Below are 20,115 nucleotides of genomic sequence, written 5' to 3'. Positions count from 1 at the left end.
GCTTTGTTACTGTTTTTAGGGTCAAAATGTGTGAAAATTCAATGCATTTGACTAATTGTAAAAGTTCGTGATGAATTTGGAGTGTTTTAGACAACACTTAAAACCCATTTTGTCCCGAAACAGGCTAAAACCGAAATAACATTGATTCAAAGCAGTAAACAGCTTTGTTACTGTTTCTAGGGTCAGAATGTGTGAAAAACCAATGCATTTGACTAATTGTAAGAGTTCGGGATGAATTTGGAGTGTTTAGACAACACTTAAACCCGTTTTATCCCAAAACAAGCTTAAATCAAGAAAACAGGCGAAAACAGAGAGTAAACATTGATTCAAAGTAGTAAAAAGCTTTGTTACTGTTTCTGGGGTTAGAATGTGTGACAAACCAATGCATTTGACTAATTGTAAGAGTTCGGGATGAATTTGGAGTGTTTAGACAACACTTAAACCCGTTATATCCTAAAATAGGCATAAACCGAGAAAACAGGCTAAAATCGAGAGAAAACATTGATTCGAAGTAGTAAACAGCTATGTTACTCTTTCTAGGGTCAAAATATGTAACAATCCAATGCATTTGACAAATTATAAGAGCTTGGGTTGAATTTGGAGTGTTTAGACACCACTTTAACCCATTTTGTCCCGACACTAACTAAAACCGAGAAAACATTGATTCTAAGCAGTAAACAGCTTTGTTACTGTTTCTAGGGCAGAAGGTGTGTCAATCCAATGCTTTTGACTTATTGTAAGAGTTCGGAATGAATTTGGAGTGTTTAGCCACCACTTATACCCATTTTGTCCCGAAACAAGCTAAACCGAGAAAACATTGTATCAAAGCAGTAACAAAGCTTTGTTACTGTTTCTAGGGTCAAAATGTGTGACAAACCAATGCATTTGACTAATTTTCAGAGTTCGGGATGAATTTGGAGTGTTTAGACAACACTTAAACCCGTTTTATCCCAAAACAGGTTTAAATCTAGAAAACAGGCTAAAACAGAGAGAAAACATTGATTCGAAGCAGTAAACAGCTATGTTTCTCTTTATAGGGTCAAAATATGTAACAATCCAATGCATTTGACAAACTATAAGAGCTCGGGTTGAATTTGGAGTGTTTAGACACCATTTTTACCCATTTTGTCCCAAAAGAGGCTCAAACCGAGAAAAAATTGATTCTAAGCAGTAAACAGCTTTGTTACTGTTTCTAGGGTCAGAATGTGTGCCAATCCAATGAATTTGACTTATTGTAAGAGTTCGGAATGAATTTGGAGTGTTTAGACACCACTTATACCCATTTTGTTCCGAAACAAGCTAAACCGAGAAAACATTGTAGCGAAGCAGTAAACAGCTTTGTTACTGTTTCTAGGGTCAACATGTGTGAAAATTAAATGCATTTGACTAATTGTAAAAGTTCGGGATGAACTTGAAGTTTTTAGACAACACTTAAACTCATTTTATCCCGAAACAGGCTAAAACCGAGAAAACTTTGATTCTAAGCAGTAAACAGCTTTGTTACTGTTTCTAGGGTCAGAATGTTTGACAAAACAATGCATTTGACTAATTGTAAGAGTTCGGGATGAATTTGGAGTGTTTAGACAACACTTAAACCCGTTATATCCTAAAATAAGTATAAACCGAGAAAACAGGCTAAAACCGAGAGAAAACATTGATTCGAAGCAGTAAACAGTTATGTTACTCTTTCTAGGGTCAAAATATGTAACAATCCAATGCATTTGACTAACTATAAGATTTCGGGTTGAATTTGGAGTGTTTAGACACCATTTTTACCTATTTTGTCCCGAAACAGGCTCAAACCGAGAAAACATCGATTCAAAGTAGTAAAAAGCTTTGTTACTGTTTCTGGGGTTAGAATGTGTGACAAACCAATGCATTTGACTAATTGTAAGAGTTCGGGATGAATTTGGAGTGTTTAGACAACACTTATACCCATTTCGTCCCGAAACAAGCTAAACCGAGAAAACATTGTATCGAAGCAGTAAACAGCTTTGTTACTGTTTCTAGGGTTAAAATGTGTGAAAATTCATTGGATTTGACTAATTGTAAAAGTTCGGGATGAATTTGGAGTGTATTAGACAACACTTAAACCCATTTTGTCCCGAAACAGGCTAAAACCAAGAAAACATTGATTCAAAGCAGTAAACATCTTTGTTACTGTTTCTAGGGTCAGAATGTGTGACAAACCAAAGCATTTGACTAATTGAAAGATTTGGGGATGAATTTGGAGTGTTTAGACAACACTTAAACCCGTTTTATCCCGAAACAGGTTTAAATCTAGAAAACAGGCTACAACAGAGAGAAAACATTGATTTGAAGCAGTAAACAGCTATGTTACTCTTTATAGGGTCAAAATATGTAACAATCCAATGCATTTAACTAACTATAAGATTTCGGGTTGAATTTGGAGTGTTTAGACACCATTTTTACCCATTTTGTCCCGAAACAGGCTAAACCGAGAAAACATAGTATCAAAGCAGTAAACAGTTTTGTTACTGTTTCTAAGGTCAAAATGTGTGAAAATTCAATGCATTTGACTAATTGTAAAAGTTCGGGATGAATTTGGAGTGTTTTAGACAACACTTAAACTCATTTTATCCCGAAACAGGCTAAAACCGAGAAAACATTGATTCAAAGCAGTAAACAGCTTTGTTACTGTTTCTAGGGTCAGAATGTTTGACAAACCAATGCATTTGAGTAATTGTAAGTGTTCAGGATGAATTTGGAGTGTTTAGACAACACTAAAAGCCGTTATATCCTAAAATAAGCATAAACCGAGAAAACACGCTAAAACCGAAAGAAAACATTGATTCTAAGCAGTAAACAGCTTTGTTACTGTTTCTAGGGCAGAAGGTGTGCCAATCCAATGCTTTTGACTTATTGTAAGAGTTCGGAATGAATTTGGAGTGTTTAGACACCACTTATACCCATTTTGTCCCGAAACAAGCTAAACCGAGAAAACATTGATTCAAAGTAGTAAAAAGCTTTGTTACGGTTTCTGGGGTTAGAATGTGTGAAAAACCAATGCATTTGACTAATTGTAAGAGTTCGTGATGAATTTGGAGTGTTTAGACAACACTTATACCCATTTTGTCCCGAAACAAGCTAAACCGAGAAAACATTGTATCGAAGCAGTAAAAAGCTTTGTTACTGTTTCTAGGGTCAAAATGTGTGAAAATTCAATGTATTTGACTAATTGTAAAAGTTCGGGATGATTGGAGTGTTTTAGACAACACTTAAACCCATTTTGTCCCGAAACAGGCTAAAACCGAGAAAACATTGATTCAAAGCAGTAAACACCTTTGTTAATGTTTCTAGGGTCAGAATGTGTGACAAACCAATGCATTTGACTAATTGTAAGAGTTCGGATGAATTTGGAGTGTTTAGACAACACTTAAACCCGTTTTATCCCAAAACAGGTTTAAATCTAGAAAACAGGCTAAAACAGAGAGAAAACATTGATTCGAAGCAGTAAACAGCTATGTTACTCTTTCTAGGGTCAAAATATGTAGCAATCCAATGCATTTGACTAACTATAAGATTTTGGGTTGAATTTGGAGTGTTTAGACACCATTTTTACCCATTTTGTCCCGAAATAGGCTCAAACCGAGAAAACATTGATTCTAAGCAGTAAACAGCTTTGTTACTGTTTCTAGTGTCAGAATATGTGTCAATCCAATGCATTTGACTTATTGTAAGAGTTCGGAATGAATATGGAGTGTTTATACACCACAAATACCCATTTTGTCCCGAAACAAGCTAAACCGAGAAAACATTGAATCGAAGCAGTAAACAGCTTTGTTACTGTTTTTAGGGTCAAAATGTGTGAAAATTCAATGCATTTGACTAATTGTAAAAGTTCGTGATGAATTTGGAGTGTTTTAGACAACACTTAAAACCCATTTTGTCCCGAAACAGGCTAAAACCGAAATAACATTGATTCAAAGCAGTAAACAGCTTTGTTACTGTTTCTAGGGTCAGAATGTGTGACAAACCAATGCATTTGAGTAATTGTAAGTGTTCAGGATGAATTTGGAGTGTTTAGACAACACTAAAAGCCGTTATATCCTAAAATAAGCATAAACCGAGAAAACACGCTAAAACCGAAAGAAAACATTGATTCTAAGCAGTAAACAGCTTTGTTACTGTTTCTAGGGCAGAAGGTGTGCCAATCCAATGCTTTTGACTTATTGTAAGAGTTCGGAATGAATTTGGAGTGTTTAGACACCACTTATACCCATTTTGTCCCGAAACAAGCTAAACCGAGAAAACATTGATTCAAAGTAGTAAAAAGCTTTGTTACGGTTTCTGGGGTTAGAATGTGTGAAAAACCAATGCATTTGACTAATTGTAAGAGTTCGTGATGAATTTGGAGTGTTTAGACAACACTTATACCCATTTTGTCCCGAAACAAGCTAAACCGAGAAAACATTGTATCGAAGCAGTAAAAAGCTTTGTTACTGTTTCTAGGGTCAAAATGTGTGAAAATTCAATGTATTTGACTAATTGTAAAAGTTCGGGATGATTGGAGTGTTTTAGACAACACTTAAACCCATTTTGTCACGAAACAGGCTAAAACCGAAATAACATTGATTCAAAGCAGTAAACAGCTTTGTTACTGTTTCTAGGGTCAGAATGTGTGACAAACCAATGCATTTGAGTAATTGTAAGTGTTCAGGATGAATTTGGAGTGTTTAGACAACACTAAAAGCCGTTATATCCTAAAATAAGCATAAACCGAGAAAACACGCTAAAACCGAAAGAAAACATTGATTCTAAGCAGTAAACAACTTTGTTACTGTTTCTAGGGCAGAAGGTGTGCCAATCCAATGCTTTTGACTTATTGTAAGAGTTCGGAATGAATTTGGAGTGTTTAGACACCACTTATACCCATTTTGTCCCGAAACAAGCTAAACCGAGAAAACATTGATTCAAAGTAGTAAAAAGCTTTGTTACGGTTTCTGGGGTTAGAATGTGTGAAAAACCAATGCATTTGACTAATTGTAAGAGTTCGTGATGAATTTGGAGTGTTTAGACAACACTTATACCCATTTTGTCCCGAAACAAGCTAAACCGAGAAAACATTGTATCGAAGCAGTAAAAAGCTTTGTTACTGTTTCTAGGGTCAAAATGTGTGAAAATTCAATGTATTTGACTAATTGTAAAAGTTCGGGATGATTGGAGTGTTTTAGACAACACTTAAACCCATTTTGTCACGAAACAGGCTAAAACCGAAATAACATTGATTCAAAGCAGTAAACAGCTTTGTTACTGTTTCTAGGGTCAGAATGTGTGACAAACCAATGCATTTGAGTAATTGTAAGTGTTCAGGATGAATTTGGAGTGTTTAGACAACACTAAAAGCCGTTATATCCTAAAATAAGCATAAACCAAGAAAACACGCTAAAACCGAAAGAAAACATTGATTCTAAGCAGTAAACAGCTTTGTTACTGTTTCTAGGGCAGAAGGTGTGCCAATCCAATGCTTTTGACTTATTGTAAGAGTTCGGAATGAATTTGGAGTGTTTAGACACCACTTATACCCATTTTGTCCCGAAACAAGCTAAACCGAGAAAACATTGATTCAAAGTAGTAAAAAGCTTTGTTACGGTTTCTGGGGTTAGAATGTGTGAAAAACCAATGCATTTGACTAATTGTAAGAGTTCGTGATGAATTTGGAGTGTTTAGACAACACTTATACCCATTTTGTCCCGAAACAAGCTAAACCGAGAAAACATTGTATCGAAGCAGTAAAAAGCTTTGTTACTGTTTCTAGGGTCAAAATGTGTGAAAATTAAATGCATTTGACTAATTGTAAAAGTTCGGGTTGACTTAAACCCATTTTGTCCCGAAACAGGCTAAAACCGAGAAAACTTTGATTCAAAGCAGTAAACACCTTTGTTAATGTTTCTAGGGTCAGAATGTGTGACAAACCAATGCATTTGACTAATTGTAAGAGTTCGGATGAATTTGGAGTGTTTAGACAACACTTAAACCCGTTTTATCCCAAAACAGGTTTAAATCTAGAAAACAGGCTAAAACAGAGAGAAAACATTGATTCGAAGCAGTAAACAGCTATGTTACTCTTTCTAGGGTCAAAATATGTAACAATCCAATGCATTTGACTAACTATAAGATTTTGGGTTGAATTTGGAGTGTTTAGACACCATTTTTACCCATTTTGTCCCGAAATAGGCTCAAACCGAGAAAACATTGATTCTAAGCAGTAAACAGCTTTGTTACTGTTTCTAGTGTCAGAATATGTGTCAATCTAATGCATTTGACTTATTGTAAGAGTTCGGAATGAATTTGGAGTGTTTATACACCACTTATACCCATTTTGTCCCGAAACAAGCTAAACCGAGAAAACATTGAATCGAAGCAGTAAACAGCTTTGTTACTGTTTTTAGGGTCAAAATGTGTGAAAATTCAATGCATTTGACTAATTGTAAAAGTTCGTGATGAATTTGGAGTGTTTTAGACAACACTTAAAACCCATTTTGTCCCGAAACAGGCTAAAACCGAAATAACATTGATTCAAAGCAGTAAACAGCTTTGTTACTGTTTCTAGGGTCAGAATGTGTGACAAACCAATGCATTTGACTAATTGTAAGAGTTCAGGATGAATTTGGAGTGTTTAGACAACACTTAAACCCGTTTTATCTCAAAACAAGCTTACATCTAGAAAACAGGCGAAAACAGAGAGAAAACATTGATTCAAAGTAGTAAAAAGCTTTGTTACTGTTTCTGGGGTTAGAATGTGTGACAAACCAATGCATTTGACTAATTGTAAGAGTTCGGGATGAATTTGGAGTGTTTAGACAACCTTAAACCCGTTATATCCTAAAATAGGCATAAACCGAGAAAACAGGCTAAAATCGAGAGAAAACATTGATTCGAAGTAGTAGACAGCTATGTTACTCTTTCTAGGGTCAAAATATGTAACAATCCAATGCATTTGACTAATTATAAGAGCTTGGGTTGAATTTGGAGTGTTTAGACACCACTTTTACCCATTTTGTCCTGAAACTGGCTAAAACCGAGAAAACATTGATTCTAAGCAGTAAACAGCTTTGTTACTGTTTCTAGGGTAGAAGGTGTGCCAATCCAATGCTTTTGACTTATTGTAAGAGTTCGGAATGAATTTGGAGTGTTTAGCCACCACTTATACCCATTTTGTCCCGAAACAAGCTAAACCGAGAAAACATTGTATCAAAGCAGTAAACAGATTCTTTACTGTTTCTAGGGTCAAAATGTGTGACAAACCAATGTATTTTACTAATTTTAAGAGTTCGGGATGAATTTGGAGTGTTTAGACAACACTTAAACCCGTTTTATCCCAAAACAGGTTTAAATCTAGAAAACAGGCTAAAACAGAGAGAAAACATTCATTCGAAGCAGTAAACAGCTATGTTTCTCTTTATAGGGTCAAAATATGTAATAATCCAATGCATTTTACTAACTATAAGAGCACGGGTTGAATTAGGAGTGTGTAGACACCATTTTTACCCATTTTGTCCCGAAAGAGGCTCAAACCGAGAAAACATTGATTCTAAGCAGTAAACTGCTTTGTTACTGTTTCTAGGGTCAGAATGTGTGCCAATCCAATGAATATGACTTATTGTAAGAGTTCGGAATGAATTTGGAGTGTTTAGACACCACTTATACCCATTTTGTTCCGAAACAGGCTAAACCGAGAAAACATTGTAGCGAAGCAGTAAACAGCTTTGTTACTGTTTCTAGGGTCAACATGTGTGAAAATTAAATGCATTTGACTAATTGTAAAAGTTCGGGATGAACTTGAAGTTTTTAGACAACACTTAAACTCATTTTATCCCGAAACAGGCTAAAACCGAGAAAACTTTGATTCAAAGTAGTAAACACCTTTGTTACTGTTTCTAGGGTCAGAATGTGTGACAAACCAATGCATTTGACTAATTGTAAGAGTTCGGGATGAATTTGGAGTGTTTAGACAACACTTAAACCCGTTTTATCCCAAAACAGGTTTAAATCTAGAAAACAGGCTAAAACAGAGAGAAAACATTGATTCGAAGCAGTAAACAGCTATGTTTCTCTTTATAGGGTCAAAATATGTAATAATCCAATGCATTTTACTAACTATAAGAGCACGGGTTGAATTAGGAGTGTTTAGACACCATTTTTACCCATTTTGTCCCGAAAGAGGCTCAAACCGAGAAAACATTGATTCTAAGCAGTAAACTGCTTTGTTACTGTTTCTAGGGTCAGAATGTGTGCCAATCCAATGAATATGACTTATTGTAAGAGTTCGGAATGAATTTGGAGTGTTTAGACACCACTTATACCCATTTTGTTCCGAAACAGGCTAAACCGAGAAAACATTGTAGCGAAGCAGTAAACAGCTTTGTTACTGTTTCTAGGGTCAACATGTGTGAAAATTAAATGCATTTGACTAATTGTAAAAGTTCGGGATGAACTTGAAGTTTTTAGACAACACTTAAACTCATTTTATCCCGAAACAGGCTAAAACCGAGAAAACTTTGATTCAAAGTAGTAAACACCTTTGTTACTGTTTCTAGGGTCAGAATGTGTGACAAACCAATGCATTTGACTAATTGTAAGAGTTCGGGATGAATTTGGAGTGTTTAGACAACACTTAAACCCGTTTTATCCCAAAACAGGTTTAAATCTAGAAAACAGGCTAAAACAGAGAGAAAACATTGATTCGAAGCAGTAAACAGCTATGTTACTCTTTCTAGGGTCAAAATATGTAACAATCCAATGCATTTGTCTAACTATAAGATTTCGGGTTGAATTTGGAGTGTTTAGACACCATTTTTACCCATTTTGTCCCGAAATAGGCTCAAACCGAGAAAACATTGATTCTAAGCAATAAACAGCTTTGTTACTGTTTCTAGTGTCAGAATGTGTGCCAATCCAATGCATTTGACTTATTGTAAGAGTTTGGAATGAATTTGGAGTGTTTAGACACCACTTATACCCATTTTGTCCCAAAACAAGCTAAACCGAGAAAACATTGAATCGAAGCAGTAAACAGCTTTGTTACTGTTTTTAGGGTCAAAATGTGTGAAAATTCAATGCATTTGACTAATTGTAAAAGTTTGTGATGAATTTGGAGTGTTTAAGACAGCACTTAAACCCATTTTGTCCCGAAATAGGCTAAAACCGAAAAAACATTGATTCAAAGCAGTAAACAGTTTTGTTACTGTTTCTAGGGTCAGAATGTGTGAAAAACCAATGCATTTGACTAGTTGTAAGAGTTCGGGATGAATTTGGAGTGTTTAGACAACACTTAAACCCGTTTTATCCCAAAACAAGCTTAAATCTAGAAAACAGGCGAAAACAGAGAGAAAACATTGATTCAAAGTAGTAAAAAGCTTTGTTACTGTTTATGGGGTTAGAATGTGTGACAAACCAATGCATTTGACTAATTGTAAGAGTTCGGGATGAATTTGGAGTGTTTAGACAACACTTAAACCCGTTATATCCTAAAATAGGCATAAACCGAGAAAACAGGCTAAAATCGAGAGAAAACATTGATTCGAAGTAGTAAACAGCTATGTTACTCTTTCTAGGGTCAAAATATGTAACAATCCAATGCATTTGACAAATTATAAGAGCTTGGGTTGAATTTGGAGTGTTTAGACACCACTTTAACCCATTTTGTCCCGAAACTAACTAAAACCGAGAAAACATTGATTCTAAGCAGTAAACAGCTTTGTTACTGTTTCTAGGGCAGAAGGTGTGCCAATCCAATGCTTTTGACTTATTGTAAGAGTTCGGAATGAATTTGGAGTGTTTAGCCACCACTTATACCCATTTTGTCCCGAAACAAGCTAAACCGAGAAAACATTCTATCAAAGCAGTAAACAGCTTTGTTACTGTTTCTAGGGTCAAAATGTGTGACAAACCAATGCATTTGACTAATTTTCAGAGTTCAGGATGAATTTGGAGTGTTTAGACAACACTTAAACCCGTTTTATCCCAAAACAGGTTTAAATCTAAAAAACAGGCTAAAACAGAGAGAAAACATTGATTCGAAGCAGTAAACAGCTATGTTTCTCTTTATAGGGTCAAAATATGTAACAATCCAATGCATTTGACTAACTATAAGAGCTCGGTTGAATTTGGAGTGTTTAGACACCATTTTTACCCATTTTGTCCCAAAAGAGGCTCAAACCGAGAAAAAATTGATTCTAAGCAGTAAACAGCTTTGTTACTGTTTCTAGGGTCAGAATGTGTGCCAATCCAATGAATTTGACTTATTGTAAGAGTTCAGAATGAATTTGGAGTGTTTAGACACCACTTATACCCATTTTGTTCCGAAACAAGCTAAACCGAGAAAACATTGTAGCGAAGCAGTAAACAGCTTTGTTACTGTTTCTAGGGTCAACATGTGTGAAAATTAAATGCATTTGACTAATTGTAAAAGTTCGGGATGAACTTGAAGTTTTTAGACAACACTTAAACTCATTTTATCCCGAAACAGGCTAAAACCGAGAAAACTTTGATTCTAAGCAGTAAACAGCTTTGTTACTGTTTCTAGGGTCAGAATGTTTGACAAAACAATGCATTTGACTAATTGTAAGAGTTCGGGATGAATTTGGAGTGTTTAGACAACACTTAAACCCGTTATATCCTAAAATAAGTATAAACCGAGAAAACAGGCTAAAACCGAGAGAAAACATTGATTCGAAGCAGTAAACAGTTATGTTACTCTTTCTAGGGTCAAAATATGTAACAATCCAATGCATTTGACTAACTATAAGATTTCGGGTTGAATTTGGAGTGTTTAGACACCATTTTTACCTATTTTGTCCCGAAACAGGCTCAAACCGAGAAAACATCGATTCAAAGTAGTAAAAAGCTTTGTTACTGTTTCTGGGGTTAGAATGTGTGACAAACCAATGCATTTGACTAATTGTAAGAGTTCGGGATGAATTTGGAGTGTTTAGACAACACTTATACCCATTTCGTCCCGAAACAAGCTAAACCGAGAAAACATTGTATCGAAGCAGTAAACAGCTTTGTTACTGTTTCTAGGGTTAAAATGTGTGAAAATTCAATGGATTTGACTAATTGTAAAAGTTCGGGATGAATTTGGAGTGTATTAGACAACACTTAAACCCATTTTGTCCCGAAACAGGCTAAAACCAAGAAAACATTGATTCAAAGCAGTAAACATCTTTGTTACTGTTTCTAGGGTCAGAATGTGTGACAAACCAAAGCATTTGACTAATTGAAAGATTTCGGGATGAATTTGGAGTGTTTAGACAACACTTAAACCCGTTTTATCCCGAAACAGGTTTAAATCTAGAAAACAGGCTACAACAGAGAGAAAACATTGATTTGAAGCAGTAAACAGCTATGTTACTCTTTATAGGGTCAAAATATGTAACAATCCAATGCATTTAACTAACTATAAGATTTCGGGTTGAATTTGGAGTGTTTAGACACCATTTTTACCCATTTTGTTCCGAAACAGGCTAAAACCGAGAAAACATTGATTCAAAGCAGTAAACATCTTTGTTACTGTTTCTAGGGTCAGAATGTGTGACAAACCAATGCATTTGACTAATTGTAAGAGTTCGAGATGGATTTATAGTGTTTAGACAACACTTAAACCCGTTTTATCCCAAAACAGGTTTAAATCTAGAAAACAGGCTAAAACAGAGAGAAAACATTGATTCGAAGCAGTAAACAGCTATGTTACTCTTTATAGGGTCAAAATATGTAACAATCCAATGCATTTGACTAACTATAAAATTTCGGGTTGAATTTGGAGTGTTTAGACACCATTTTTACCCATTTTGTCCCGAAATAGGCTCAAACCGAGAAAACATTGATTCTAAGCAGTAAACAGCTTTGTTACTGTTTCTAGGGTCAGAATGTGTGCCAATCCAATGCATTTGACTTATTGTAAGAGTTTGGAATGAATTTGGAGTGTTTAGACACCACTTATACATATTTTGTCCAGAAACAAGCTAAACCGAGAAAACATTGTATCGAAGCAGTAAACAGCTTTGTTACTGCTCTAGGGTCAAAATGTGTGAAAATTCAATGCATTTGACTAATTGTAAAAGTTCGGGATAAATTTGGAGTGTTTTAGACAACACTTAAACCCATTTTGTCCCGAAATAGGATAAAACCGAGAAAACATTGATTCAAAGCAGTAAACATCTTTGTTACTGTTTCTAGGGTCAGAATGTGTGACAAACCAATGCATTTGACTAATTGTAAGAGTTCGGGATGAATTTGGAGTGTTTAGACAACACTTAAACCCGTTTTATCCCAAAACAGGTTTAAATCTAGAAAACAGGCTAAAATAGAGAGAAAACATAGATTCGAAGCAGTAAACAGCTATGGTAGTCTTTACAGGGTATAAATATGTAACAATCCAATGCATTTGACTAACTATAAGATTTCGGGTTGAACTTGGAGTGTTTAGACACCATTTTTACCCATTTTGTCCCGAAATAGACTCAAACCGAGAAAACATTGATTCTAAGCAGTAAACAGCTTTGTTACTGTTTCTAGTGTCAGAATGTGTGCCAATCCAATGCATTTGACTTATTGTAAGAGTTTGGAATGAATTTGGAGTGTTTAGACACCATTTATACCTATTTTGTCCCGAAACAAGCTAAACCGAGAAAACATTGTATTGAAGCAGTAAACAGCTTTGTTACTGTTTCTAGGGTCAAAATGTGTGAAAATTCAATGAATTTGACTAATTGTAAAAGTTTGGGATGAATTTGGAGTGTTTTAGACAACACTTAAACCCATTTTGTCCCGAAACAGGCTAAAACCGAGAAAACATTGATTCAAAGCAGTAAACATCTTTGTTACTGTTTCTAGGGTCAGAATGTGTGACAAACCAATGCATTTGACTAATTGTAAGAGTTCGGGATGAATTTGGAGTGTTTAGACAACACTAAAACCCGTTTTATCCCAAAACAGGTTTAAATCTAGAAAACAGGCTAAAACAGAGAGAAAACATTGATTCGAAGCAGTAAACAGCTATGTTACTGAAACTGACTTTCATTGTGGTGTATGAATGAATGAAGTATGGAATGATGATGTATGGAATGAATAGAAGTCAGGGTGTTTCAATTCCCCTTATGCAGTTGCAGTATAAGAGGTGTCAATCCTATCTGAGTGATTGTGAACAATTAAGATGTGCATATGAGTCTAAGTCAAGCCAATTGTAAAGATTGTTTGTCACTAACAATCCTAAAATGAGATATGAAATGCAGAAAGTAAAAACAACTAGAACAAGATACTAAATGCAAACAGAACAGACAAATTAAAGCTATAAAGAAACTAGAACAGAGATAGACACTATGCTAATGAACTAATGCAAGACAAGTAATGAAGAGGAAACTATGTGAATGCAATGGAAATGAAACAGGAATGAAACAAGACAATCACAAATCAAAAACACAAGTTCTGGGGATGAACTCGAGCAGCACTCGACCGAGTGTAGGTCGAGTACGTGGTCGAGCTAGACTTAAACGTGAAAACAGAGCAACACAAGAAAAACAGAGCAATGCTAAAACTAATCAAACAACAAGCAAGCAATGATATTTAGAATAGGATTATACCACAAGTTAAAATAAGAAAAAGGACCAAATAACCTTAACTACACATAAGATATGTGATCAGATAATTACCCTAATTAAGCTTTTTGTATTTTTTTGTTTTGTTAATTGTCTTTAACAAAATTAAAATCCAATTATTAAATAAGAATTCGAACGACTTACAAAAATTTAAGAACGTGATTTGAAGGCGATTAGTACGTACGTAACATTGTTACGTGATTTTAAATTATAAGAAGTCTTTCTAGATATAACGCATTTTTAAGGTTAAAATCTGTTTGTTGTCACAAAAAAAAAAAAGTTAAAATCTGTTTAAGGTAGTAAAAAGCTTTGTTACAGTTTCAAAGTAGTAAAAAGCTTTGTTACAGTTTCTGGGGTTAGAATGTGTGACAAACCAATGCATTTGACTAATTGTAAGAGTTCGGGATGAATTGGAGTGTTTAGACAACACTTAAACCCGTTTTATCCCAAAACAGGTTTAAATCTAGAAAACAGGCTAAACCAGAGAGAAAACATTGATTCGAAGCAGTAAACAGCTATGTTTCTCTTTATAGGGTCAAAATATGTAACAATCCAATGCATTTGACTAACTATAAGAGCTCGGGTTGAATTTGGAGTGTTTAGACACCATTTTTACCCATTTTGTCCCGAAAGAGGCTCAAACCGAGAAAACATTGATTCTAAGCAGTAAACAGCTTTGTTACTGTTTCTAGGGTCAGAATGTGTGCCAATCCAATGAATTTGACTTATTGTAAGAGTTTGGAATGAATTTGGAGTGTTTAGACACCACTTATACCCATTTTGTTCCGAAACAGGCTAAACCGAGAAAACATTGTAGCGAAGCTTTGTTACTGTTTCTAGGGACAACATGTGTGAAAATTCAATGCATTTGACTAATTGTAAAAGTTCGGGATGAACTTGAAGTTTTTAGACAACACTTAAATTCATTTTATCCCGAAACAGGCTAAAACCGAGAAAACTTTGATTCAAAGCAGTAAACAGCTTTGTTACTGTTTCTTGGGTCAGAATGTTTGACAAAACAATGAATTTGACTAATTGTAAGAGTTCGGGATGAATTTGGAGTGTTTAGACAACACTTAAACCCGTTATATCCTAAAATAAGCATAAACCGAGAAAACAGGCTAAAACCGAGAGAAAACATTGATTCGAAGCAGTAAACAGCTATGTTACTCTTTCTAGGGTCAAAATATGTAACAATCCAATGCATTTGACTAACTATAAGATTTCGGGTTGAATTTGGAGTGATTAGACACCATTTTTACCCATTTTGTCCCGAAACAGGCTCAAACCGAGAAAACAATGATTCAAAGTAGTAAAAAGCTTTGTTACTGTTTCTGGGGTTATAATGTGTGACAAACCAATGCATTTGACTAACTGTAAGAGTTCAGGATGAATTTGGAGTGTTTAGACAACACTTATACCCATTTCGTCCCGAAACAAGCTAAACCGAGAAAACATTGTATCGAAGCAGTAAACAGCTTTGTTACTGTTTCTAGGGTCAAAATGTGTGAAAATTCAATGCATTTGACTAATTGTAAAAGTTCGGGATGAATTTGGAGTGTATTAGACAACACTTAAACCCATTTTGTCCCGAAACAGGCTAAAACCAAGAAAACATTGATTCAAAGCAGTAAACGTCTTTGTTACTGTTTCTAGGGTCAGAATGTGTGACAAACCAAAGCATTTGACTAATTGTAAGAGTTCGGGATGAATTTGGAGTGTTTAGACAACACTTAAACCCATTTTATCCCGAAACAGGTTTAAATCTAGAAAACAGGCTACAACAGAGAGAAAACATTGATTAGAAGCTGTAAACAGCTATGTTACTCTTTATAGGGTCAAAATATGTAACAATCCAATGCATTTGACTAACTCTAAGATTTCGGGTTGAATTTGGAGTGTTTAGACACCATTTTTACCCATTTTTTCCCGAAACAGGCTAAAACCGAGAAAACATTGATTCAAAGTAGTAAAAAGCTTTGTTACAGTTTCTGGGGTTAGAATGTGTGACAAACCAATGCATTTGACTAATTGTAAGAGTTCGGGATGAATTGGAGTGTTTAGACAACACTTAAACCCATTATATCCTAAAATAGACATAAACCGAGAAAACAGGCTAAAACCGAGAGAAAACATTGATTCGAAGTAGTAAACAGCTATGTTACTCTTTCTAGGGTCAAAATATGTAACAATCCAATGCATTTGACTAATTATAAGAGCTCAGGTTGAATTTGGAGTGTTTAGACACCACTTTTACCCATTTTGTCCCGAAACTGTCTAAAACCGAGAAAACATTGATTAGAAGCTGTAAACAGCTATGTTACTCTTTATAGGGTCACAATATGTAACAATCCAATGCATTTGACTAAATCTAAGATTTCGGGTTGAATTTGGAGTGTTTAGACACCATTTTTACCCATTTTTTCCCGAAACAGGCTAAAACCGAGAAAACATTGATTCAAAGTAGTAAAAAGCTTTGTTACAGTTTCTGGGGTTAGAATGTGTGACAAACCAATGCATTTGACTAATTGTAAGAGTTCGGGATGAATTGGAGTGTTTAGACAACACTTAAACCCGTTTTATCCCAAAACAGGTTTAAATCTAGAAAACAGGCTAAACCAGAGAGAAAACATTGATTCGAAGCAGTAAACAGCTATGTTTCTCTTTATAGGGTCAAAATATGTAACAATCCAATGCATTTGACTAACTATAAGAGCTCGGGTTGAATTTGGAGTGTTTAGACACCATTTTTACCCATTTTGTCCCGAAAGAGGCTCAAACCGAGAAAACATTGATTCTAAGCAGTAAACAGCTTTGTTACTGTTTCTAGGGTCAGAATGTGTGCCAATCCAATGAATTTGACTTATTGTAAGAGTTTGGAATGAATTTGGAGTGTTTAGACACCACTTATACCCATTTTGTTCCGAAACAGGCTAAACCGAGAAAACATTGTAGCGAAGCTTTGTTACTGTTTCTAGGGACAACATGTGTGAAAATTCAATGCATTTGACTAATTGTAAAAGTTCGGGATGAACTTGAAGTTTTTAGACAACACTTAAACTCATTTTATCCCGAAACAGGCTAAAACCGAGAAAACTTTGATTCAAAGCAGTAAACAGCTTTGTTACTGTTTCTTGGGTCAGAATGTTTGACAAAACAATGAATTTGACTAATTGTAAGAGTTCGGGATGAATTTGGAGTGTTTAGACAACACTTAAACCCGTTATATCCTAAAATAAGCATAAACCGAGAAAACAGGCTAAAACCGAGAGAAAACATTGATTCGAAGCAGTAAACAGCTATGTTACTCTTTCTAGGGTCAAAATATGTAACAATCCAATGCATTTGACTAACTATAAGATTTCGGGTTGAATTTGGAGTGATTAGACACCATTTTTACCCATTTTGTCCCGAAACAGGCTCAAACCGAGAAAACAATGATTCAAAGTAGTAAAAAGCTTTGTTACTGTTTCTGGGGTTATAATGTGTGACAAACCAATGCATTTGACTAACTGTAAGAGTTCAGGATGAATTTGGAGTGTTTAGACAACACTTATACCCATTTCGTCCCGAAACAAGCTAAACCGAGAAAACATTGTATCGAAGCAGTAAACAGCTTTGTTACTGTTTCTAGGGTCAAAATGTGTGAAAATTTAATGCATTTGACTAATTGTAAAAGTTCGGGATGAATTTGGAGTGTATTAGACAACACTTAAACCCATTTTGTCCCGAAACAGGCTAAAACCAAGAAAACATTGATTCAAAGCAGTAAACGTCTTTGTTACTGTTTCTAGGGTCAGAATGTGTGACAAACCAAAGCATTTGACTAATTGTAAGAGTTCGGGATGAATTTGGAGTGTTTAGACAACACTTAAACCCATTTTATCCCGAAACAGGTTTAAATCTAGAAAACAGGCTACAACAGAGAGAAAACATTGATTAGAAGCTGTAAACAGCTATGTTACTCTTTATAGGGTCAAAATATGTAACAATCCAATGCATTTGACTAACTCTAAGATTTCGGGTTGAATTTGGAGTGTTTAGACACCATTTTTACCCATTTTTTCCCGAAACAGGCTAAAACCGAGAAAACATTGATTCAAAGTAGTAAAAAGCTTTGTTACAGTTTCTGGGGTTAGAATGTGTGACAAACCAATGCATTTGACTAATTGTAAGAGTTCGGGATGAATTGGAGTGTTTAGACAACACTTAAACCCGTTATATCCTAAAATAGACATAAACCGAGAAAACAGGCTAAAACCGAGAGAAAACATTGATTCGAAGTAGTAAACAGCTATGTTACTCTTTCTAGGGTCAAAATATGTAACAATCCAATGCATTTGACTAATTATAAGAGCTCGGGTTGAATTTGGAGTGTTTACACACCACTTTTACCCATTTTGTCCCGAAACTGTCTAAAACCGAGAAAACATTGATTCTAAGCATTAAACAGCTTTGTTACTGTTTCTAGGGCAGAAGGTGTGCCAATCCAATGATTTTGACTAATTGTAAGATTTCGGAATGAATTTGGAGTGTTTAGCCACCACTTATACCCATTTTGTCCCGAAACAAGCTAAACCGAGAAAACATTGTATCAAAGCAGTAAACAGCTTTGTTACTGTTTCTAGGGTCAAAATGTGTGACAAACCAATGCATTTGACTAATTGTAAGAGTTCGGGAAGAATTTGGAGTGTTTAGACAACACTTAAACCCGTTTTATCCCAAAACAGGTTTAAATCTAGAAAACAGGCTAAACCAGAGAGAAAACATTGATTCGAAGCAGTAAACAGCTATGTTTCTCTTTATAGGGTCAAAATATGTAACAATCCAATGCATTTGACTAACTATAAGAGCTCGGGTTGAATTTGGAGTGTTTAGACACCATTTTTACCCATTTTGTCCCGAAAGAGGCTCAAACCGAGAAAACATTGATTCTAAGCAGTAAACAGCTTTGTTACTGTTTCTAGGGTCAGAATGTGTGCCAATCCAATGAATTTGACTTATTGTAAGAGTTTGGAATGAATTTGGAGTGTTTAGACACCACTTATACCCATTTTGTTCCGAAACAGGCTAAACCGAGAAAACATTGTAGCGAAGCTTTGTTACTGTTTCTAGGGACAACATGTGTGAAAATTCAATGCATTTGACTAATTGTAAAAGTTCGGGATGAACTTGAAGTTTTTAGACAACACTTAAACTCATTTTATCCCGAAACAGGCTAAAACCGAGAAAACTTTGATTCAAAGCAGTAAACAGCTTTGTTACTGTTTCTTGGGTCAGAATGTTTGACAAAACAATGAATTTGACTAATTGTAAGAGTTCGGGATGAATTTGGAGTGTTTAGACAACACTTAAACCCGTTATATCCTAAAATAAGCATAAACCGAGAAAACAGGCTAAAACCGAGAGAAAACATTGATTCGAAGCAGTAAACAGCTATGTTACTCTTTCTAGGGTCAAAATATGTAACAATCCAATGCATTTGACTAACTATAAGATTTCGGGTTGAATTTGGAGTGATTAGACACCATTTTTACCCATTTTGTCCCGAAACAGGCTCAAACCGAGAAAACAATGATTCAAAGTTGTAAAAAGCTTTGTTACTGTTTTTGGGGTTATAATGTGTGACAAACCAATGCATTTGACTAACTGTAAGAGTTCAGGATGAATTTGGAGTGTTTAGACAACACTTATACCCATTTCGTCCCGAAACAAGCTAAACCAAGAAAACATTGTATCGAAGCAGTAAACAGCTTTGTTACTGTTTCTAGGGTCAAAATGTGTGAAAATTCAATGCATTTGACTAATTGTAAAAGTTCGGGATGAATTTGGAGTGTATTAGACAACACTTAAACCCATTTTGTCCCGAAACAGGCTAAAACCAAGAAAACATTGATTCAAAGCAGTAAACGTCTTTGTTACTGTTTCTAGGATCAGAATGTGTGACAAACCAAAGCATTTGACTAATTGTAAGAGTTCGGGATGAATTTGGAGTGTTTAGACAACACTTAAACCCATTTTATCCCGAAACAGGTTTAAATCTAGAAAACAGGCTACAACAGAGAGAAAACATTGATTAGAAGCTGTAAACAGCTATGTTACTCTTTATAGGGTCAAAATATGTAACAATCCAATGCATTTGACTAACTCTAAGATTTCGGGTTGAATTTGGAGTGTTTAGACACCATTTTTACCCATTTTTTCCCGAAACAGGCTAAAACCGAGAAAACATTGATTCAAAGTAGTAAAAAGCTTTGTTACAGTTTCTGGGGTTAGAATGTGTGACAAACCAATGCATTTGACTAATTGTAAGAGTTCGGGATGAATTGGAGTGTTTAGACAACACTTAAACCCGTTATATCCTAAAATAGACATAAACCGAGAAAACAGGCTAAAACCGAGAGAAAACATTGATTCGAAGTAGTAAACAGCTATGTTACTCTTTCTAGGGTCAAAATATGTAACAATCCAATGCATTTGACTAATTATAAGAGCT

The sequence above is a fragment of the Camelina sativa genome, chromosome 4 (assembly GCF_030686135.1).
Source record: "Camelina sativa cultivar CO46 ecotype springtype chromosome 4, ASM3068613v1".
Classification (NCBI taxonomy): domain Eukaryota; kingdom Viridiplantae; phylum Streptophyta; class Magnoliopsida; order Brassicales; family Brassicaceae; genus Camelina; species Camelina sativa.
Note: the sequence above shows the minus strand (reverse complement) of the source record.